This window comes from Sinohyriopsis cumingii, chromosome 10, assembly GCF_028554795.1.
Source record: "Sinohyriopsis cumingii isolate HCF-2022 chromosome 10, ASM2855479v2, whole genome shotgun sequence".
NCBI lineage: Eukaryota > Metazoa > Mollusca > Bivalvia > Unionida > Unionidae > Sinohyriopsis > Sinohyriopsis cumingii.
This window is the reverse complement of record NC_142970.1, coordinates 22,515,246-22,532,163: the sequence shown is the minus strand read 5'-3', so window position 1 is coordinate 22,532,163 and position 16,918 is coordinate 22,515,246. Positions and strand designations below refer to the sequence as shown.

Below are 16,918 nucleotides of genomic sequence, written 5' to 3'. Positions count from 1 at the left end.
AAGTGTTTTGAAAAACGCTAGCGTTTTCACACCGATGTCCAATTTTGATTTGCTTGATGCTGTTAAACAATTACGTATAAAGAATTTCAGAGGTGTATTTATGCGAGATGAATTACCAGCACGACCGAATAGCACAGAAACCGGTATTATTAATCTCGACAACAAGGAAGGTCCTGGAACTCACTGGGTTGCTTACGCGATCGATCCACGTGGAATTATCTATTTTGACTCGTACGGGCTAGCACCGCCAGTTGAGTTTTTCAGGTACGTCCAAAGATTTTCCAACATTCCAGTTTGGCAGTCAACGTTACCAACACAAACACTGACTGATCCTCCGATATGCGGTCGTGAAGTATTAAATGTTCTTGATGCGATCTCGAAATCAGCGAGTCCTCCTCACAAAGTCGTGCATGAATACACGCTGAAATCACATCTGTGATTTCCAAATTTAAACAACCCCATAACTAATAATGGTTGATATTTACGGAAGATCAAGCAGAACCAAGGAAAAAAAAAGAAGATATTGATTTATCAGCGTATGCGACCAAAGATGAAATTGATAATCTTTTAACGTTAACCGGGATAGACCCAGATGAGGTTGTTATTTTTCAGGACAGGCACGGCAAACTAAAAACCAGTAACATTAAGTGGAATGACATAATTCGCAGGGTTATTGGAGCTACCACGGACAACATCGTTGTATTCACTGACAGCGGCAGAATCAGAGATTCGTTGATATCAATCGCGGCGCTTCGAGATGATGCACAGAAGGCTGCAGAAAGACGTGTAGCAAAGACCGGTGATACAATGACAGGTGAACTCAGCATGAACGGTAACAAAATAACTGTGTTAAAAGATCCGGAAGGCCCCGAAGATGCCACCAACAAAAAATATGTAGACACCTTTGACGGTAAACTAGCCACGTTGCGGGCAGAGTATGATGTTCACGTGGGCTCGTTTACAAGACTTCGAAGAAACTTCGCAAAAGCTGATAAGTCCATTGATAAGTTCTTTGGGGCCCCTCCAGTCATCGACATGACACTTTCTGAAATCAAGACCGACATTGACACGATCAAGCAAACACAGCAAAACATCGTAGCGGAGATTCCTGAGATCGTTAACAAAACCAGTCTGATTAAAGTCCCCACTGGAGTTACTCCCGGGCATATCACCAACATCGTATTCACGGTGTCATCGGGATTCGCAACATGGTCCCGACAAAATAATACTATCAAATACACAGCAACAACCACTGGCGTGTATAGACTGTCTGTGTTTTCCGCCGCTAAATTTGAAATCTTCACAACATATCCCTGGAGACATTCCACCGATAAGTATTCCGGGGTTGTAACTATAATGCTAAACAGCGGAACCGAAGAAATATTTATACTTGAAGCCGCAGACAAGAAATTAACCACAACATCTTACTGATGGTGTTTGGAATTCGTCGCAGAAACACCTCAACTGGTTACCGCGTAAATAATAATAAAAATGAAATCATCATCAACTACAACATTAGACGCTCAACAATACCGATATGATAAGGTACGCGAATGGTAGTCAACGTTGAAAAACACCATTGACAAATGCGCAACGAAGATAAACAAATACAAACGGCGTGTAACTGTGCTGGACACAATAGTGTATTCGGTATCCGCGGTAGTTGCATCCACGGGTGTGCTATTGTCTGCGTTAACCCCGGTAACGACCGCAATCGCGATTACAATCACAATTTCAGCATCAACGACGATTGCGGGCGTTGCTAATATAATTGCAAAAAAAATATCCTTGTGCGCGATAACAAAATTACACGAATATGAGCGGCTAAACAGCGCGGCCAACAGCATCTACTCGAAATTGTCCTCGTTGATATCATCAAGCCTTGACGACACAACAATATCAGATTCTGAATTCACGCTGATGTCCAGCATATATAACGATTACGAACGTGCAAAGAATCTTAATTTGAAAACGATGAAGATAAATAATGACGGAGATACTTCAAGAGATAGCCGCAAATACAACTCCGGTAAGGACCACAATGATATCGGTGTCCTCGACGCAACCTGAATTCGATATTAATTTTCCAACTGCAATTCCAGTTACCGAAATAGCGGTGGCACAATTACGAGTATATCACAGTTGACCCAACATCAGGTCGACATCATTTCACGGAGAATCGCCTAATAATTCATTTGTATTTTCGTATAAAAACAAAGACGATGGAACACCAGATTGGGATACTATTGCACTTCCCACTGGGAATTATCAGATAGAAGAAATCAACAAAGAAATACAGCGTCAAATAAAACGTATCAATGGAAAAGAAGCAAAAATATCAATCACTGCACACGAGCCAACGTTGTCCACGATCATCGAAATCTCAACACCGGATTACGCCGTTGATATCTATAACAGTTCAATCAGAACCGTGTTGGGATGGCCTGAAAATTCACCATCAATATCACCGATACTACCAGAACCTAAAAAGTCTGATTATATCACCGATAAACAATCATGTCACGGACTTACACCGCAATACAAACAACATCTTGATGATCTAAAAAAAAAACAACATCGATTGGCTTGGTCCCCAACCCCCCTGGAGATGACAGAGATCTTATGTGGTATTTTACCCTCCCAGAACTTAACGGTGAGCCGCGGTTGCGGGGGGGGGGGACTTAGTGTTCGTATAAGCGGAATTACTGAATATTTTAAAATTGTTAATGTGTTTCACCGAGCGCAACTGGCGCATCTACGACAACGCCTCCAAGAACATCTTTCCGATGTGACAGGTTCACGTGAAGAAATTATTAAACGAATTGAGATATTAAATCAGATTGCCCACGTATGGAACATTATAACCAGCTAATGACTCAGTCAATAATTGGCAATAAACCCAGCGATAAACAAATATTTCTAAATAGGTTCTCGCTGACCGAAGCTGAACTACCGAATTTTAAATTTCCAGGATACGTTCCCCCGGCCACGCTACGAAAACGTCACTGATATCGTCGATGAATACTTCCCGGACATTCTTGACCAGTTCAAGCGAATATTACCACCGCCAACTATCTTAACACACAATAATTCCACAGCGAGCGATGGCCGGCATATTTCTCCGGGAATCGTAAATATCACTGATGTCGTCGCGGTCAATCTTGTATGTGACGTAATCGATGACAGCTACAGCGTAACCACGACAGCATCAACTCAAGCCCAGCAAGGATATATATTGTATTCATTTACTCCTAGAGAACCATCTGGACTTTTGATTGTGCAAGAGCCAATCAATCCTGTATTTCTGCGGTGTCAAATCCCTACGCTGACAAGGATAAATTTTAAAGTCACTGACCAGCAGGGTAGACTTTTGGACCTGCGTGGGGAGACTGTTAGTATTAATTTGCTGGTGAAATCTTAAGACTTTCAATTAGCGATATCATTATCATAATAATGTCCGAAAAATATTCGAATTACCAGAAGTATGATGATGATGAAGATCTCTCTGACAGTTCTGACATTTCCATGGAAACACAATATGTTTGTGAATCACAGCGTGATTCTGACAGTGATTTTGTTGTCAGTGATGAAGATGTCTCTGACAGTGATTTCGCTGGCAGTGACTGTAAAACACAAAGTGATTCAGAATCACAAAGTGATTCCGATGATAGCCCGGTTGGCGTTTCCAACGACATCACCATCAGCGACAGCACTGTCGTAATAAATTATATTAAATGAACGCGAAAATAATAGTATGCATCCACACGTGAAATGTTTAATACACAACAAAAGCGCGCTTGAAGAATTCATCCGAAAAATATTTACCGGAAATCATTTCCCGGGCGTTGTTAAAATAATCATCGATAAGTACGGCAATGATGATTTTTTACTGACAGATTTTCAGCTGAAGCAACTCCGCGAAAACAATATCACGATGATTACTTGTGACGCAGACCAAATCCTCAATGTTGCTCACTCGTGCATTTCACGGGATCATCTCGATAAAATACTGCAGTGAAAATCCTTAAAAATATTTTACTTTATATATATATTTTTGAAAATCGAAGATTTTTCACTGACAATTTCGCTGATTTTCATGGGGTATTTTGCTATGAAAACCAACAAAACAGACCAAAGTCACAGATTCATAACGGTATTTTGCTATGAAAATCAGAGAAATTGTCCATTTTCCTCGATTTGATAGAGGTTTTGCTATGAAAACCAACGAAATCGGACAGTTGCACAATTTGGACAGTAAAAAAAGTAATATTTTTTTTTTACTTTCGATTTCACTTCCAGGTCAAATGCAATCAAGGTAAAGTATTTACTTCCTCGTCAGTGACGAAGCTATCATTGCTTTCTAAATTCTCTGGATTTTCATCCTTGACTTCGTCAGCGGACATATAATGCTTTAATTTTCTGACCCGATTATCAATTATCTTTTTTGTTTCATACTCGGCTGCCAGTGCCAGCCTGATCTTTCGATTGCACGAGACAATGGAACAAGTTCATTTATTTGAGTCTCCGCTACGCTGGCCAGCGCTTTATACAAATTATTTTGAATCATCTTTATGAATCGATATTGAGCAGGAAGAATATAACGCCCTGCACATTTAGCTTCGTATAATGATTCAAAATCTGACAGAATTGTTTCAACATTTAGTAATATATTAAATCCTTGTTTTTTTAATTTTTTAATAGCATCAATCACATTATTGATATTTTCTTGATTCATATTTATATATATTTTTATATCTTTAAAATAAAAAACACATCACATCTCCTTTGAGTCTCTAGGGTGTCTTATGACATCCTACCAAACTCAGGAGGGGGCGGAAACACTACACCCGACTGAGCTCCTAAACTGCCAAATAGCAGCCTAGAAAGCCCAGAGGGTGTGTTTGCGAAACTACGAGACATTCCCCATTTGTGAACCTCCTAGCTTACCATTTGATATGCTAGCAAGGCTCATATGGGGATAACACAACACATAACTTATCCTAGTACTTAATTCTAACTTATCCTAGGGACGGCACAAACATATAGTATTTACAATATTTACAGTAGAAGCTATTTACAGCAGTTGTATTTTACAATTGTATATATAACTTATCCTAGGACTCTACACAAACATATAACTTAATTCTAACTTATTCTAGGACTGTACAAACATATAACTTATCCTAGGACGGTACAAACATATAGACAACACAGATGCGGGGTTATAATTCTACATCCAACGAAGTTGCACCCCTACCCCTGAAATCAACCCTGTTTTGGGGGTAAAAGATTACCCCAGAACGGGGCGATAACGGAGAAAGTTGTGCAACTTCGTTGGGGTTCGACCCCCCAACTATTATATAAACCCTATAAATCGGGCCCGTCGACAGTATGTCCGTAACGAGGATTCGAACATGACATTTGATAGCGCCGGGACGAAAGTCAAACGCGTTACCATTGTGCCACTTTCCAATCTGATAATAAAGGGTTTAAAAAATATCATATACTGATCTACCTGTGAAATTTATACAGGTAGTTATTTACTTCCTTGTGCAGAAAATCGTCTGCTCGCACCTGTAAAGTGTTATAGCGCGCTGTTGACGAAGTCAAGGTAACAACGGGAAAATAATTGTATCATTGACTTTCACACAGTCGCTGCAGAGTTATCTCCGCTGGAAAATTCTCTCGATTACAGTACATTACCTAACAATAATAAAAAAAACAATTTTCTGATTATTATATGTTTTTGACAACGTGGATTTGTTTATTTTTTCTGCGACTTTTCGTACCGAAGCCCTACAAATACCAAAATGCTTGCCAGCTGCATATGTCGATTGAAATTCTCTCTCTTCATTTGTATTTAAATTTATTGATACAACCTTCTTGGCTCTTTTATTGTTATAGCCAGCATTCCCACCCTTGCAATTTTCACTCTGCGTCACTGCTCTCAGATTGGATAAATTATTATTAAGTTTATTATTATCCTTGTGATCAATTACAAGACCGTCTTTGATCTCTCCACGGAAACACTCGAACACGAACTTGTGATTATAATATTTTTTCCCTCCAGCATTAAATCTTAGATAACCAGAATTTTCAACATTACCAACTGGTTTTTTCAACCTGCTATTTCTAACTATTCCCTCGCGAGATGCTTCGTAATTTTTAATGGTTGGATGTGAGACAAATTCTTGATTCATATATACTTCATGTATTTGTCTAATTTATAATTTGTCTGAAAACCTAGTTATATAATCACTTTCGGATTTTAGCGCGTCTCCGTTACTTTTTTTATTGTAATATCGCTTGAGTTCACGGTATCGTTTCCCCCCGCACCCCGCACATAATTGTGTTTTATCTCTGACACCAATGCCACATCGCAGGCAACGAATAGGTCCTGTGCTTCCTCGTTTGATGCTCTGTATGTGTTCACAGCAGAATTCCTTTCTGCTGGGCTTACCACAGACTGTTACGGATCCAACTTTTAACCACTTGCAGTTGTTCATTGTATATATAATATTTTCTTATTTAACTATTTGTCGTAAATATAACATGGAGGAGTTTTCGAAATTATCCGCAGTTGGCGCCGGGAGATTCGATCTTGACAGGCTAAACGCGGATCCACGACGACGGCATCTAACTGATCTGTTTAATGTTATCAACGAGGGTAAGAAAGAATTCCGCGACGACGGCGCATCTCATGCATGGTCGACATTTAAAATTATCCGCGACGTTGACGATGTCAGTGATGAGGACATCATCGATGCTACAATGACTGATGCCCGAGCAAAAACAATTATTGATTATATTGATTTTCATCAACGTGAAAAGAAATACTTTTTCAGAATAAAATTTATCGTCAACGCTGAAGACGATACGTGGATTATCCGTGACAAACTCGACCCTGTTCTTGCTAACGGAAAGACAATTTTGTTAAGTAGCAATTGTAAACCAGGAATGCTGACCGGGATTGATATACCATATTACGCTCGATCGTATCCTGTAACCGCAGTCATTTATGGAATATATCCGGTAAAAAAACCAAAAATTGATAAGCTCGCTCCGATGCGATTTTCAACGCTGAATTGTGTAGCCGAGCGAGTAATGGAACATTTTAAAAACGCAAAACGAGGAAACGGTTTAACCGATCTGCGACGTGAAAAAATAACATCATGGGGTGAATCGGTTAACAATACCGGGGCAACAATAACTGATGTTGCTGCGCTATCTAGTAAATTAAAATGCTCAATAACAGTAAAAACACTAACCGGAGAGATATTTTATAATTCGAAGCATTATAAAAAGTCATGATCACCGATTGAAATATTGATCATAATTCGCACGCGTGGACTGATGCGGTTACAATATTTCCACGAGACCGTGTTGTCAAGTTTTATCGCGGAAACATATACGAGGTTATTAACGCGCTAAGTAAAACCGACCCTGTGTCGGTGTGGTTATTTAGGAGCTCTGAAGATGGCGACTATGATCAATTTGTGAGACCCAACGGAGAATTATACAGAACAGAATCGTTGCAACAACAAATTGAAAAACTCGCAAAAACGTATATGAGAAATGCTAGCGATGAGCAGTTATTGGTTAATTGTGTTACAGTTCCAAGTGTTGCCGCTCACGCCGCCAGAGAAAGAAATTCGTGGAGACCAGCCCGAAGTCAGTTTCTCTCGGATATACAATTAAGTTGTGTCGAGTATGGTCATGGCGGGTTGTGGAATACTCGATATGACTACCGGGATATGATTTCCGTGGATATGATTGCCTGCTATCCAGGAAGCTTTCTCGGGAACGGCGAGTGCCGCGAATACTTTGCGCGGTTTGGACATCCCACGAACTCGATGACACGAGTCGGCGTAAACGGCAGTTTACCCGACGCTGACCTGACAGGATTTGCTCGTGTGACTTCGTTTGAATTTGCTGCGGGGCTTCATCCGATTTGTTATGTTTGGTTTGGCAGACACTTCGCTGAAAAGCGCTGGGTACCAATAGTGTTATTGCGATACATGCTTGACAGCGGCATACTGGTATCGTTGACTGTCAGCGAAGCAATCATATGCTATCGACCGCAAACCTCAGTTTGGTTGCCAACACCCGAGCGTGTTACCCTCGAAGAAGTTATCGGCGAGTATGCACGAGAGTGTCCAAATACCCCGATGGATGTCATTGTCAGTGAGGCTCCTAAAATTCTCAAGATTAAACTCAAAAACAGTGAAAGCACAGCGAAAGATCTTGGACGAAGAATAATCGGTAAATTTACTCAGGGTGCAGCATTTGATCATAAAATGCATCACTCGCGGTTGATTATCGATGAAGCTGAATTGGATTTTATAATCGCCGACGCGGTTGCCAGAGACATATTTTGTAACAGGGAAAAAGTTGAGCACAATTGTAAGTTATATCGACGGAGAATCGCCTCAATACACACATTTGAGATCTTCAATGCTGGCTTTTGTTTCTATAAATTTGTTATCGATGGTAAATCGATTTTCTGACCCATGCCATACTGGTATGGCAGTCAAAGTTGCCACGGATTCATTTTACATCGACAAGAAATATTCAGAATCACTGACCGATATAATGAAATTCTGCGGCGGAGATGAATGGGGTTCGTGGAGAATAGAAACCGAGATGTTGCACGAGTATTGTGAATCCGCTGATGTTGCAATCGAGGATGATTATTATAAATTCGAGATGCCAGAAATATCTTCCGCACCGTCTGTGGATGATCCAATCACCAGACACAAAACTGTTTATTTGAACGGGCCGGGCGGGTCTGGTAAAACAACTCGAGCGATTGAATTATTTCGAAATTCAGATATGATTGTGCTAACACCTACACACAGGCTTGCCAGAGAGATGAAACAACGAGGAGTCAATTCTTGTACTTATCACAGCTTTTTCAAATACAGCGGCGGTGTGTGGACGCCAGATCGAATGGGAACAAAATATATCAATGATATAATAATTTGGGATGAGATATGTACGGTACCGCTGGAAAAGTTAAAAACATTTCTTGATTGGCTGTTAACGAAAAATACTGCAGTGATTATGTGCGGCGATCACGGTCAACCACCTCCGTTTGTCGGCGCATCTCCACATGATTGGCTGAGGAATCTTGTTGATTATCACGAAGAAGTGTCTGATGATTACCGAGCACTTGATGCAACGCTGAAAGAATTTAAAACATTAATCAGGCTACAACCGAATAAAATTCAATGTGAAATTATGCGCGAGATGATTCCTGAAACTTCGATGAGTGACTTTTTACGCGTGTGGAAACCAGACGATTTGATAGTGGCGAGTAGAAAGATAGTCAGAGACACACTTCAACAACAGCTATTTCGGTTACAACAAAAAAGGTTTGCAATGCTGCCAACGCCGTTATGTTATAGACCAGCTGATACACGGTTACAAAATATAGATGTTGATATTCCAGGAAAGACAGAGAAACAGAATTTAGTATTGAATGATATTGTGCTAGTTGACATCGATGCTGTCGAGGATGCACTAGCGATGAATAAATCCCCGTGGACGCTAGGATACGCAATGACCATTCATTGTTCTCAAGGACTGACTATTTCAGATACAACTGTGTGGATCGTTGATGATCGAATCGAATGGTCAAACTTGGTTTACTTAGCGGTGTCCAGAGTCAGAAGAATATCTCAACTGCGAAGAATTGTCTTGAATGAATCCTTCGATTTTGAGTCAATAGCTGATAAAAACAACACCGATGGTGATGTAATAAGAAAAAAACTCGCAGGTTACAAACAGAGTGACAAAAAAAATAATCGCGATTTTGATCTTGATGTTGAATTTATTAACGCGTTGAAACAACAGCAGAATAATCACTGCGCGAGTTGTAATTGTATAATGCTATGGCAGTATTCGAAAAAAATTCAAGACAATTTACCGTAGACAGAAAAGATAACAGCCGCGGTCATACACGTGATAATGTTATGTTGACCTGTCTTGAGTGTAATCGACGTCGGGGTGCCAGCGCTAGTTAAGTCACTTCAGTGATTTTGTCGGCAATTGTGTGTCCTCGGGAATTACCTGAAGTTGCTCACGGGTGAATCCGCGTTGAGGAGCAGTTGAATCCAACCTGTAGATTGCCGGTCTGCCAGTGGATCTTGTCACGGTGGATATCTTATGTGTGGTAACACTCCAAATGGGATCAGTCGCTCTTCTTTTACCACCTTCAAGTTCACCTGGTTCATATAAATATCTTACAGTAACATTACCCAGTATCGGCTGTGCTGAAGAATCACGTCGTACGGGTATATTTTTTTGAAAAACACCGTGTGTTTTCGTGATCGCGATGGAAGGTTTCATGTTGGTGGTTTGGGTAATTTCATTATTTAGCGCAGTTATCACGCTTGGTAATATTGCAACCCATTCGCGCGATCTCGTATCCTGAATGAATTCCCTCGCGTATTGATATCCAAATAACCGCTCAGCAAGTGTTCTATTGAATCGCTCAACAATTGCCTGATCACGGTGAATTTCAGTGTGTCCTCGTCGTATGGTGACGTTATGTTGTTTCATCAACGATGCTACTGCACCTTGAAATTCTTTGCCAGGATCAACTTGTAATAAATTTGGCCATCGCAGAGGTCCTCGCCGATAAATTCTTTCAAACGCAGAAGCAACCTCAGATGCTGTTTTAGTTGTTAACGGTTCCGCATCTTTGTATCTACTGGCAACATCAACTATGGTTAACGCGTACTTGTATGTGCGTCTTCGGATAGTATCATGTGGCAGAAATAATATATCAGCCTGATGAACCTCATTTGGTACACTAACATCGAAATGCGCGAAGTTAATTTGTTTAGGGCGCGGTAGATAAATTTGCCATATTGCCTGTCGGGATAACCAATTTTTGGCAACCGCGCGTGTTACTGATGCCGCGCTGGCAAGTTTATCAATTGCTGCGTTACCTCTCCAGTATCCGCTTGGGGAATAATACATCGACTCCAAATTATATACCAGTACCTAACGCTAATTTACCTTTCATTGCGGATTTTATCAACCAGGATGTTAACTTTTATTTGAAAGATTTATCAGGAATGGCATTTAACGCATGAATTAATTTCACGTCCGCGAGATGGCGCTGTTGTAAATCCTTGCTTCGGTAAGCTACATCATGAGCATGACACGCGCCATCAATAGCGTTTATCGGATACTCACCGGGTTTTGGTTGATCCTGAGCATCAAGTCTGATATCAAGTCGGGTTCCTGGACCACAGTAATTATATCCTGGAAGATGTATTTCTCCTGGATATTTAGCCCACGGAGCTCCTGGTAATTTTGTTAACTTGGCTGCGATATCACCTCCTTTTTTTTTTTAATAAATCTAATTTTTTTTTTTGCCACATCGTTCACACTTGCCTGTAAGCGCTTGTCGATTATTTTTTGTTGTAATTGTTGTTGTATCCGTAGTTGGGGTACGTGCTCGGCATTTCACACAATATAAATCCATATTTATTTTATGATATATTAAATGGAAATCACTGACTTTTCCGCGACAAAGCGACGAGAGCCAATCAAACATAACTCAGTGCTACCAAATTCTATCCGAATGATTATTATAGGCCCATCTGGGTCGGGTAAGACACAGTTGTTACTTAATTTAATAATGAAGTGGATGAAGTGGGATAAATTATATTTGATAGCCCCGTCTGTGGACGATCAGCGGTGTTATCAAGTGCTAAAAGATTTTAACGAAAGTGCAAAATCGATAAACGACGAAGATGTTATTGATTTTATAACTGACATCGAAGAAGCTCCATCCGTCGACGACATTGATGGATCAATTAACAACTTAGTTGTGTACGATGATGTAATGTTGGATAAACAAAAATATCCAGCCAGAATATTCTCCCTTGGTCGACACAAAAACACTGATGTCATTTATGTGACTCAACGGTATACATAAATTCCAAAAGTGATCAGAGATAATTGTAACGTTCTTGCGGTGTTTAACGGAGTTGACGCACACACGCTGAGAAATATCCATCAGACTTGGTGCAGCGGAGACATGGATATAAATAGAATCAGAAATTTCTTCAGTCATGCACAGCGAAAACCACACGGGTTTGTAACAATAAATTTACATGATCCTTGGACACGATACCGAGTTGGGTTAGATACATTTTTTAACTAAAAATCCTAAAATATTTTACATCGCTAGCAGCAGAGAGACTGGGCCGCCAACGTCGTCGTCGACGTCACCACGTGAAGAAACATTTTTTATAGTGAGTTATCTTTGTCGAAATAACCCTTCTATCCAGAAAAGAGGATTTAGTCATCATAGTTTCTGGATATAAGGGTTATTTTTGTGAAATAAGACCTTCTATCAGAAAAGTTTTCGATAGATGGTCCTGTTGGACGAAATAGTTGGTGGGCCCAGTCTCTCTGCTGCTTGAAAATATTTAAAGTAGGAAACATTATTAGATCTTTAAGTTTGTTCTTGCAGTTGAAATAGGTGAGTTTTAAGAGGACCTTTGAAGGAGATCACTGTGTCTTTGTGCCTAATTTCAGTGGGCAATTGGTGCCATGTTGCTGGGCCCTGGTATGCAACTATACGCTGTCCATATGACTTTGTTTTCATAGTGGGAATAATGAGTATACGATTGTCAGAAGAGGGTCGTAAGTATCTTGCTGCTGTGTACACATGGGCGAGGTGCCAATAATTTTGTTTCGTTTACAATATGCGAAACCATAATTTTAAAAATAAAAATAAATATCGCAATACGAGGGCCATTTTGGTATATTTAGAGAATCATTCAAATTACTAGACCTTTCATACTGGAGTGCATGTAAATAAATCAGGGTTGTTTGCTAGATGTGTGCAGGTAGATAAAACATTTAGGCTGCGGTTCCTAGGCAGACTAGAAAGAGAAACTTTAACTATAAATGACATGAATGACTCATTAAGTACATAAGCAAAGAAAATGTTTCACTAAATATGTCAAGATGGACTCTTCTCTAGGAATAATGAAAATTGGGTTTAGATTGTAATTCACTTGCATATACAGAATTATCTGATTGTTTACAAGAACCTAAAATTACGCCAGACTCTGATAAGTTGCACAATATATGATTTTGTATTGCAAGTTCATATTTCTCTCTCCTATTTCATAACTTACTTTGCAGAGTGAAAAAAAGAACTGTATACTTCATTTGTGGTTTTGAAGCTATGCTGACAAGAGTGAATTAAGATAATGTGTCGAAGAGACTATTAGTATGACATGAAAGGATTAACATAATGTGTCGAAAAGACTATTAGTGTGACATGACTGAAGTATGATAATGTGTCGAAGAGACTATTAGTGTGACAGGAATGGATTAACATAATGTGTCGAAGAGACTATTAGTGTGACATGATTGAATTAAGATAATGTGTCCAGAAGACTATTAGTGTGACGTGATTGAAGTCATATAATGTGTCCAGTAGACTATTAGTGTGACATGATTGAATTAAGATAATGTGTCCAGTAGAATATTAGTGTGACATGATTGAATTAAGATAGTGTGTCCAGTATACTATTAGTGTGACATGATTGAATTAAGATAATGTGTACAGGAGACTATTACTGTGATACTTACATATTCCTGTCCCGTTAGGCAAACCTAGTGGAAAATTGTTTAATTATTTTTTCTTTACTGTTTAGATAGTTAGTATGTTTAAGTGCTTAGTGCATATGCCTCGGATGCGGAAGGTCGCGGGTTATAGCCCTCGCTTAGTCATACAAAGACTTATAAAAAAGCACTAGCCGCTGCCTCTCTCGACGCTCAGCATAAAGAGTTTTAGTGTTAGGACTGGTGGGCTTGGTGTCAGGATAATATGACAGGTGGGGCATCATGCTACATATCTGTGGCACGATGCCCAGTGCTAGACATCACTATAATCTGCCATACTGAATGCATCAGAGTGATATGACTGAAAAGTCGTTAAAGATGCGTTAAAAATCTAGATCACGAACACATAAACCTTATGATGATCATCATTTGGATATATTTTTATTATTATTATTATTATTATTATTATTATTATTATCATTATTATTATTATTATTATTATTATTATTTAAAATCAGGTGTTGATATAGTGACGCATATCCCAGGAGAAAAATGTAAAAAAAACAGTTCACCCTCATAACGAATATTAAACAAAACAAAATTGGCAATTTAAACATAATGACAGTTTAACATTGATACTGGACAACAATTGTCAAAAACGGACAGACGGATGTCATGAATCGGATACATTGTATGTATTTTATTTCAAAATCAAGTGGAAATAATAGTCTTAGCACAAAACGATAAAACACGTTAAACAAATCTTTGTTTTCTGAAATAAATTGATTAGATCGTACAATTGTTATCACTGTAAGGAGACTCATTATGCTGTCTTTTACGTGGACGGATATCCTGCCAATATCGGAAGATTTGGATTGATGTTGAACAAGCCTTAAAGATCACATATATTAAATAACAACCTGTCTTAAACTGTCACATTTGGTGCTAGAAATGAATTAGTGTTATCCATAGTAGGAAAATTCAGGAATGAAGAAAGAAAGGGAATCATAATGTAACTAAACTGCTGAATGGGTGTGCACGCATGCGTATATGTAATTGCACAGCCGAATGGGTGTGCATGAATGCATGAAAAGGCGTATACGAATATATTCATGTAATTACATTGCTGAATGGGCGTGCATGAATGTATTCATGCAATTGTACCGCTGAATGGATGTGTATGGATGTTTGCCATTGTAACGTTACAATAAACTTTTTAGTTCAATATCAAAGAAACGGTCCTGGAGTTTGATTAATTTTTTAGGGGCATGGTCATGGGGTAGCCTTATTGGACGGGTAATGACAGCACGGTCATGGGGCCTTATTGGACGGGTAATGACAGCATGGTCATGGGGTGGCCTAATTGGACGGGAAATGACAGCATTGTCATGGGGTGGCCTAATTGGACGGGTAATGACAGTATTGTCATGGGGTGGCCTAATTGGACGGGAAATGACAGCATTGTCATGGGGTGGCCTAATTGGACGGGTAATGACAGTATTGTCATGGAGTGGCCTAATTGGACGGGAAATGACAGCATGGTCATGGGGTGGCCAAGTTGGACGGGCAATGACAGCATGGTCATGGGGTGGCCTAATTGGGCGGGTAATGACAGCATTGTTATCGGGTGGCATTTATTGGACGGGTAATGACATCATGGTCATGGGGTGACATTATTGGATGGATAATGACACCATGGTCATGGCTGGCCTTATTAGACCGGTAATGACAGCAAATAAATGCTGTCAGATTGCATTTGTCAGTAACGTCGATATACAGATCATCATCATCTTAATTAAAACCTGTCGTCCTATTACTGAAAATGATGTGAAATAAAACTTTAGGTCGTACCTTGATTAAAATACAAGAGTTATTTTTCAAAGGGTCAAGAAGCCTGAAGATAGATGATACAAGCTAGTCTATACTAATGCAAGTACATTATATGACTATATTGTGATACAACGTACCCACTCAATGCTGCCTTATTGTATTCAAGCTTACTTCACACAGTTATGCCTGGTTGTATTCACACTTACCCCACACAACTATGTTGTATTCACGATTATCTCGCACGACTCTTCCTAACTGTATTCACACTTATCGCAAACAGATCTGCCTTATCGTATTTACACTTACCCCACACATCTCTGCCTTGTTGCATTCACACTTACCCAGCACGAATCTACCTGGTTGTATTCACACTTTCAGACATTGTATTCACACTTACCCCACACAATTCTATCTTGTTGCATGAACACTTACCCCACAGGAATCTGCTCTATTGTATTCACACTTACACACAACACTGTCTTATTGTATTCACACTTACCCCACACAATTATACCTTGTTGCATTCAGACTTACACACACGATTCACGAGTCCCTCATATTGAATTTACATTTGCCAACAAGACTCCTCCCTATCGAAGTTTCCATTAATCGACACGTGTCCGCCCTATTGTATTTACATTTGCTCAAACGACTACCCTCATTATATTCACACTTACCCATACGACTTCGCCTTATTGTATTCACACTTGATCCACACGCCTCTACTTTGTTGTATTCACACGCCTTAAACAACTCCGCCTTATTTTATTCACACTTACCCATACGACTATGTCTTGTTTTATTCACACTTCCCCACTCTACTCTGCCTTATTGTGTTCAAGCTTACCCACGCTACTCCTCCTTATTACATTCACACTTACCGAAACGACTCCGTCTTATTTGTATTCAGACTTACCCATACGAATCTGCCTTATTGTAATGGCATTTTCAATTTTTCAATACTATTTATTTAGTGTGTTCACTTAAAATATATAAATATTCTAAATTAAAAAAATAATTTGAAAAGGTAATCGACAACTTTTTAAAATCTTACATTATAAGCAGCTCAGCAACTGAAGGAAATGTTGGAGTCTTTAGCTGGTATCGGGTTACGTCTGCCGGAACGTTCTTACGTGTCTGATTTGTTAACTAAATGTGTTATCTCTATTCCGATTACTGGGTAGATCATGTGACAAATCACATGGTTGCACAGCTTTAACCGGATTCGTGCTATCGTCTCCATGTTGGTATAGTTCAATATCTGCTGCAAGATGGGGCCCATGCCTTGCCATCTTGAATGTGTTATCTATATGGAAGATCATGTTGACGCCGTGTGTTCTTGCAAAACTATACGTGGATGTGTGTTTGGATACAATCCATACAATTATAGTTGATTCGATAACGACTGTTATATAAATTTGTATACAAACTTAAACACTCCTGCGAAACGATGGTGTAGGCAAAAATAATGGCGACTTTTACCCGATAC

At 39.4% G+C, this 16,918-nt stretch overlaps 1 protein-coding gene across 1 annotated transcript in view; it reads right to left on the bottom strand.

Moving 5' to 3' along the window:
- The window catches only part of LOC149789710 (uncharacterized), a 61,339-nt gene extending 44,763 nt beyond the window's left edge, over positions 1-16,576 (bottom strand). Inside the window, exon 1 of the mRNA XM_089973354.1 lies at positions 16,484-16,576. The gene's annotated coding sequence lies outside the window, so the exon portion shown is untranslated. The remainder of the gene's footprint in view (positions 1-16,483) is intronic.
- Positions 16,577-16,918: the final 342 nt, after the last annotated feature.